At 39.4% G+C, this 8121-nt stretch overlaps 1 protein-coding gene across 5 annotated transcripts in view; it reads right to left on the reverse strand.

Moving 5' to 3' along the window:
- The window catches only part of PCDH9 (protocadherin 9), a 999353-nt gene that overhangs the window by 919563 nt on the left and 71669 nt on the right, over nucleotides 1-8121 (reverse strand). The gene's annotated exons all lie outside the window — the stretch shown is intronic.

Here is an 8121-nt window from a genome sequence, read left to right on the forward strand (position 1 = left end):
ACTTCAGATTTTACCTTACTGATACAGAAAATTTACAAACAACGGATTTTCAACCTAAATCTCTGAACATTTCTTCAATTTTGCAACAATAGTAAATCAGTTAAAATAAGCATATCTTTGGTAGATAACAGAATATTTCTCAATCTCTCATTAAATTGAATCCCCTTAGACACAGCTGACTTACACATCTCAAGAAAATGTCTACAGCCTCATAATGACTGATGCCTTTGTGGAGAGGAAGGAATATCAACCTTGTTCAAAGACACGTTGTCTCATCCTTATATTCTTTAAACAAAATAGCCACCCTCCTCTTTTTTTTTCCAAGTGAGGGAAAAAGAGTAAAGCCTCTCGATACATGTGAAGACAGAAGCATCATTACTGCTACTAAAACTCACTTTCTTTGGGGGAACCTCTTTCAAAATCACACTCAAGGAGTAGGAATGAAGAAGATGAGAAGGTTTTATGTTTTTAATACCTAGGAAGAATAAATCTAGAACGGTAAATAGAGGAATGAGGCTTAAGCCTCAAGGAAGCAATGTTTTCTTTCTAAAATGCATAGAGGGTAATGACCTTTCTTATGTATCGCCTGCCCCAGTGAAGAATTCCAGACACTTCTCCAACTAGCCCGGCTAATCACTCCCACCTGGACGTGCACTCATTCTCACTTCTGGGTTTATGGACATGCTCACCTCTCCCTTTTTCCTGCTTGCCCTTGGATACTTGGATGGCATTATGACCCAGTCTAGGTAGCCTCTTTGTAACTCCTCTCTGACTAAATTAGTTTTCCCTTTCATTTTTTTTTTTTTTTTTTTTTTTTTTTTTTTTTTTTTTTTTTTTTTTTTTTTTTAAGATAGAGTCTCTCTCCATCCTGCAGGCTAGAGTGCAATGGTGTGATCACGGCTCATAGCCTCAAACTCCTGGGTCCAAGCAATCCTTCTACCTCAGCCTCCTCAGTAGCTGGAACTACAGGCATGTGCTACTACTGCACTTGGCTGATTTGCTTATTGTTTTTGCATATATGGTGGTCTCCCTATGTTGCCCCAGCTGGTCTTGAACTCGGGGCTCAAGTGATCCTCCCACCTTGACTTCTTAGTTTGAGGATTATAGGAATTGGCCACCACTCCCAGTCCACAACATTTTTAAAACAAGTATCTTATAGCACTTTTCACAATACACTTAACTTGTTTAAACATATTTTCTGTTTTTCAGATTATGAGCCTCTCACCTAGAAATGTCTGTTTCATAACACCTATGGATGTCGTTTTCATCTTTGTACTATGTGAAATGCCTTACACCTTAAGGGCATTCCATATGTGTTGATGAAAGTTATATACTTAAGTTTCTAAAAAATAGATACATTTTAAAACCCTTTAGTATCTACCCTTTTTGCTAACTTAGAGGTTTCCACTGTGATGTTTTTATCCACAGTTACAGGAGGTTTACCATTTGCTGAAATAATACATTTGCAGTCTAATAGGCACTGATGAAAAATGTAGTTTACTCTGAAACAACTGAATTGCCAAAGGAAATCATGTTGTATGAATGACAAAAACAGTATCAGTCTCATCTGGGCTTGTGACCTTAGAATTAAAAAGACACAAAATGAATATACACATATACTTTGGCACCTTGCTTGAGGCATATATTGTTTTATGCAACTAATTTAAGGAGAATTGGTGGATTGAATTGAAAACAAATGTAAAGGAAAAAGAATAAAAATAAACACAAATTTAAAATGGCAAAAACTCTTCCTCCTATAAGACAAACAACAATACATGTATATAAGATAATTAAGCACTAGTTTAGAACAGGTAAGAAAAGATTCAATAGCCAGGTGTGGTAGCTGATGCCTATAATCCCAACACTTTGAGGGGCTGAAGCAGGTGGATCCCTTGAGCCCAGGAGTTTGAGACCAGCCTGGGCAACATGGCAAAACCTCGTCTCTACAAAAATACAAAAATTAGCTGGGCATGGCAGTAAGTGCCTATAGTCCCAGCTCTTGGGGAGGCTGAGGCAGGAGGATCATTTGAGCCTGGGAGATGAGGCTACAGTGAGCCATGATTGGGCCACTACACTCCAGACAGGGAGACAGAGGGAGACCCTGTCTCAAAAAAATATTCATATATGTGTGTGTGTGTATTATGTACACACACACACATACAAGATAAACATATACACATACACACACACACACATACAAGATACTCTCTTGTTTTGATAACTTGTGTTAAGGAATTTTGATCTGTAATCATTTTTCTTTTTTGAGACAGAGTCTCGCTCTGTCACCCAGTCTGGAGTATAGTGGCAAGATCTTGGCTCACTGCAACTTCCGCCTCTAGGTCCAAACAATTCTCCTGCCTCAGCCTCCCAAGTAGCTGGAACTACAGGTGCGTGCCACCACACCCAGCTAATTTTCTGTATTTTTAGTAATGCAAAAGAGACAGGGTTTTGCCATATTGGCCAGGCTGGTCTCGTACTCCTGACCTCAGGTGATCCACCCGCCTCCCAGAGTGCTGGGATTACTGGCATGAGCCACCACGCCCAGCCTATAATCACTTCTTTTTACTTAATTTTGTGACATTTTCTTACTACTGTGCATTTTTTGTCAAAGGTGTTTTACTTTCTGTACAGATGATGTTCAATTTTGAAAATTGCCAAATGGCATTTTGTCATCCCATCCCAACTTACCAAATATTTCACAATTTCTCACCAACTGGCCCTTTTAAACTTTTATCAGTTATTTTTCAGAAGCAAACTAAAACTGTCTGGAACTGAATGCAAAAGGCCAGCAGGCTCAAATAATTCCAGTATCATTTCCAGATCTTTCAGGATTTTCAGAGATAGTTCAGTGCTTCAGGCTTTTCTAATATTTTGAAATGTGTTATAAGGTTCTGAAATTTATTATAAGGTTTAGTGATCAGTTGATATTGCTGTATCAGAGGTTAGAATGTTCCATAAGCATGGGAAGATTTCCAATGGAAAAGAGGTGTAGAAAACAAAACTGATTTATGTTGAAATTGGATCATAACCTTAAATTGTAATTATCAAACTTATGAAAAATAAGTATTCTTGCATTTTTTAAATTACAAGTGAGCATATGATAGATGCTTGATTTGTTTCATAACGTGATTTTTTAAAAGTTATCCTCTCTTCAAGCCTCAAGGACAGCCTCCTTTTCCCTCTGTGTTTCTAAGGAATTAGCAATGCTGACAGAATCTAGATACCCTAAAGGAAATATAGAGAACACTAAGAATTGTACAAAGAGGGGTAAAACATTTGACTCACTCTGAAATAACCAACAAAAGGAAGCTGTTTCGTGGGAATAATAATAATACTAGTAAAAGCAGTGGCAATCTCATCTGGCTTTTGCTTATTTGTCTAAATTCTATTCATACCTTAGAACCCAACTCAGATATTAACACAATATCAAAATCTATGCCTGCTACAGAATTTTTGGCTTGCTCTTCCTCCTGCCTGGAACCTTCACCTCCCTGATTCTCACATGGCTGGTCAATTTCATCCTTCAGGTCTCAGCTTAAATATAGTATCTTTAAGGATGCCAGAGATACAGGAGTGCTGGGAAGGGATGACCATGGTCCCTTTAAATGATGCAGGAGTGCTGGGTAGAAGAAGAGTGTGGTCCCTGGCTAGGGCTCCACCCCGACCGACCTAGATGAGGACCAGCACTCCTGCCTGCACGCCCAAATGTTGCATTTCCCAAAACCATCCTGGCCCACCACGGCCCCATCCTGTGCTATAAAAACCTGAGACCCTAGCAAGGCAGAGACAGAAACGACTGAACGTGTAGAGGAGTGGTTTGACAGAAGACACAGAGGCAGGGGGATGTCAAATGGAGCATATCGGCGTAGGAACACACAGCCGTTGAACCAAGAGAGGAGCACATCAAGGAAAGAAGACACAAGCATCTGGATGGCGAGGGGATGTTGAAGGAAGCATGCCAGCAGAAGAGCACACCGACAGGACACACACCGGCACTCTCCACCGGTGGGAGTGGGACGAGGCGGGAATGGGACGAGGCGGAGTTTGCCTGGGGCAGTGGGAGGAGAGCCCTGGCCATGGAGTGCCCCAACTCCAGGGGAAAACCATCTTCCTTCTCACTCCCCCACCTGCTGAGAGCTACTTCCACCCAATAAAACCTTGCATTCATTCTCCAAGACCACATGTGATCCTATTCTTTCAGTACACCAAGGCGAGAAACCCGGGATACAGAAAGCCCTCTGTCCTTGAAACAACGAAGAGCGTCTAATTGAGCTGGTTAACACAAGTCTATAAATGGCAAACTAAGAGAGCACCCTCTAACACAGGCCCACTGGGGCTTCAGCTGTAAACATTCACACCTAGACACTGCCGTGGGGTGGGAGCCCCACAGCCTGCCTGTCTGTATGCTCCTCTAGAGGTCTGAGCAGTGGGGCACTGAAGAAGCAAGCCACACCCACATCGCATGCCCTGCGAGGGGGAACTACTGAACCTTTCCCATTTCACTAGCATATACAATATAACCCTCTGGCCTATTGCTCTAACACATTTCCTCAGAGTATTCAACATCATCTGTTAAATACTTGTATTATAATATTTCATCTCTTTATTTCTTTTGCTTTATAAAATAAATTGCTTATCTCTTCTGTAATCCCCTGTATCCCTGGTGCTTTGATCAATGCCTAACATATATTGAATAAATATTAATTGATGAAATAAATGGATACTCACACTCCTTCCTGAGTATGAATATATCTTAACTGTATCACATACCTTTTTTCACATTCTTCCTTGCCTCAACAGTTTGAATATATTTCACCTAGGTCACTTATCACTATTGGGATTTATGTAATTTAAAAATCTCCTCTGTTAAATTGCAAATTTCTTGGGAACTGGATTTTCTTATATTCATTTGTTAAAATTTGCATGCCTTTAAGACATATCTATACTAACTGCTCAAATAATATTATTTAAATGAATGGATGTAAATTATACTAAGGGCAAGTTCAAGAATTATTATATCCTTTTTTACCCAGAAGCTTAAAAACATTTCATTTTCTAAAATTCTATGAGAAAGCATATATATGATTATAGCATTGGCCTGCACAGTGGGTGAACTCTACTGACTCTCACACCCGTGCAACATCATGTAAAACCAAATGTCTGTAACTGAATGATTTCTTTAATTGGATAGGAAATGGACAGAAAGTAAAACTTGCCATGAGAATTAATGAAAAAAACACGTGAGTAAATAAAATATAAATATAATTATGAGTGATGGTCATTTTTTAGCCAAAATACTTATTAAATATACTTTTCCTGTGATCAGAAGGGCCTTCAGAAGAAGGCATTCTTAAGTCTAGCACACAGACAGATTTTTCGGGGAAGTTTGAAAGTTGAGTTTGAAACCTTAATGGGCATCATCTTTTCTTCATTGCCAGCATAATTCTCTCAGTCTGGGCTCTGGCAGAGAAATAAGACAACTCTCACTGCAACCTGGGGGTTGACATTAATTAAAAACAGAAAATCATAAAGCATCTGTGGTGAGTTTAGATGCCAAATGAGATGGAGCGAGTTTAAGAGTAAACTTCTTACAAAGGTAACTGAATGTCAGAATCTTACATTTTTAAAAAGAAGATAATTAAAATGCTTTTCTTTAGTACATCATATGCAAGCTTTCGTGATACATAATTAGTATCACTAGACTGTCTAATATTCCTGAGAGATATTATAAAGGTATAGAGATATTAGTGCTTATTTTAGGCCCAAAGAAAGTAAACATATGCATTCTCATTTTGCTTCACACAATGTAAGCTAATAGAACAAACACCTATTTGATTTCATATAGCCATTGCTTGATTATCTATGTAGCTTGCAAACTGAGATCAGAAATTAAAAGTGCAAACTTATACCTTCAGAGTTTTTAATGCCAATGAACGAAAGGCCCTAAAGCATGAATACTGCTATGGACTGAACGTGTTTTCCTAGAATTTGTTTGTTGAAGCCTAAATGTGATAGTATTTGGCAGTGGAACCTTTGAGAAGTAATTTGGTCATGAGAGCAGGGCCCTCATGAGTGGGTTAGTGCCCTTATATGAAAAAGTAGGAGAATCTCTCCCCCTGTCTGCTATTCAATTAAAAAGTGGCTGTCTCCAAACCAGGAAAAGTGCTTTCACCAGACATCAGACCTGCCAGCACCTTGATCTTGGACTGTCCAGACTCCAGAACTGTGAGAAATAAATTTGTTGTTTAAGCCACCCACTCTATGATGTTCTGTTATGGCAGCCCAAACTGACTAAGATGGATACCAAATAAATTGGTTTTGTTACAGCTTCACTCTTCATGAGATATAGTCAGTGGGACTTGCTGTCAATGACATTTTCTACCACAACTATCTAATTTTATGAACACTGAATGACTCAAGCAAAGGATGCATAAGCCACCATGCTAAAATTATACTAGTTTATTTCTCATTGGAAAGATGAAATAAGTCTCCCTGTAGACTAAAGCAATATCAAACTCCAAATGAAGAAGGGCATCACCCTAACCACAGACAATTAGCCAGACACTGGCCCAGTGTCACTATCTTTAATCTTCAAAAGAATCATAAAAGGAGATGCTATTATCATTCTCATTTTATGAGTAAAGAAACTGCAGATCAGCAAAATTAGACGATTTCCTTGAGATCCTACAACTGGATATTGTTGGCAAGAAGGGAAAGATTTGAGTGGGAGGAACTCCAGGCAAGAGGGTGGCCCTATAAGGTGACAGCCTGGATTTGACTGGGATTAGAGGGCTCCTGAGACTCACACGTTCGGGAAAACAAGGACAGTCATAGGCAACCCAGGAGAGTGGGCACCCTGTGTAGAAACATAGAAACCACAGTGAGGAGGTTAGAATTGATTCTAAGGGAAAAGGTTTACTGCTGAATATGGTGAGCAAAGAATGACATGACTTGAAGCCATCGTATTGTGTCACATCTGGCATACTATTGGCACACTTGGCCCTTCACAACCCTTCTTGAAATGGAATGAAATTTACAAAAAGAAAAGCATAGAGTGAGTTCTTGGACACTGAGTAGGAAATAACGGAGGTCAGAGAAACCAGACTGGGCCCCAGAAGGGAGAGTAAAACATTTTGAAAAAGAAAATGTTACTTGAGATTTGCAGTTTATTTAAACATTCTCATTAAAACCTTTAAGATAACTGGAGAAACTACTAAAGGGGCAGGTAGTGAATGTTTTTTTGGCCTGAAAAATGGTAACATACTTTTTTAGAGATAGATTTATTCAGTAATTGACTGAAAAACAAATTCATTCAGGGAAAAGAACAAAACGAACCTGACATTGAAAACAATGTAGCAATTAGTGCAAAGAAAATAGATACTGTAATAAAGAAGCAACTAAACTATTTAGTCAACATAGGTAGTTTTGTAAGAAAGGGGCCTTTGCTGGTTTCTTTTTTCTTTCTATTATTTTTTTGCATAGTCGCTGAGATTTTAAGGGCTTCTTTGCAACTATGCAAATGAAGAAATTCCTGATATGAACTTGTTTCCTACTTCTTCCATTGTCAAAGAACTCCAGCTCAGCTACATTCTGAAGAGCCTCCTCAGATGAGCATCTCTGCCATCTGGGAAATTCTGACTCCTCTGAATTTTTGTGATTCATTTCTCTTCAGTCTTGTAGATTTCAAACTAACAAATCATCATCTACAACAACAGCAAAATGCAACAACAGCAAATACTCCAAAAGTTTTATAAGTTTTCTTTCCTGCAATAGAAAATTATTTTCATAGTTTCATTTTGATTAAAAACACAACCTGGCCGGGCGTGGTGGCTCACGCCTGTAATCCCAGCACTTTGAGAGGCTGAGGTGGGCGGATCACGAGGTCAGGAGATCGAGACCATCCTAGCTAACACAGTGAAACCCCGTCTCTACTAAAAATACAAAAATAAATTAGCCAGGCATGGTGGGGGGCGCCTGTAGTCCCAGCTGCTCAGGAGGCTGAGGCAGGAGAATGGCGTGAACCCGGGAGGTGGAGCTTGCAGTGAGCTGAGATCACGCCACTGCACTCCAGCCTGGGCAACAGAGCGAGACACCATCTCAAAATAAATAAATAAATAAATA

This window comes from Rhinopithecus bieti, unplaced genomic scaffold, assembly GCF_001698545.2.
Source record: "Rhinopithecus bieti isolate Rb0 unplaced genomic scaffold, ASM169854v2 scaffold_30452, whole genome shotgun sequence".
Taxonomy (NCBI): domain Eukaryota; kingdom Metazoa; phylum Chordata; class Mammalia; order Primates; family Cercopithecidae; genus Rhinopithecus; species Rhinopithecus bieti.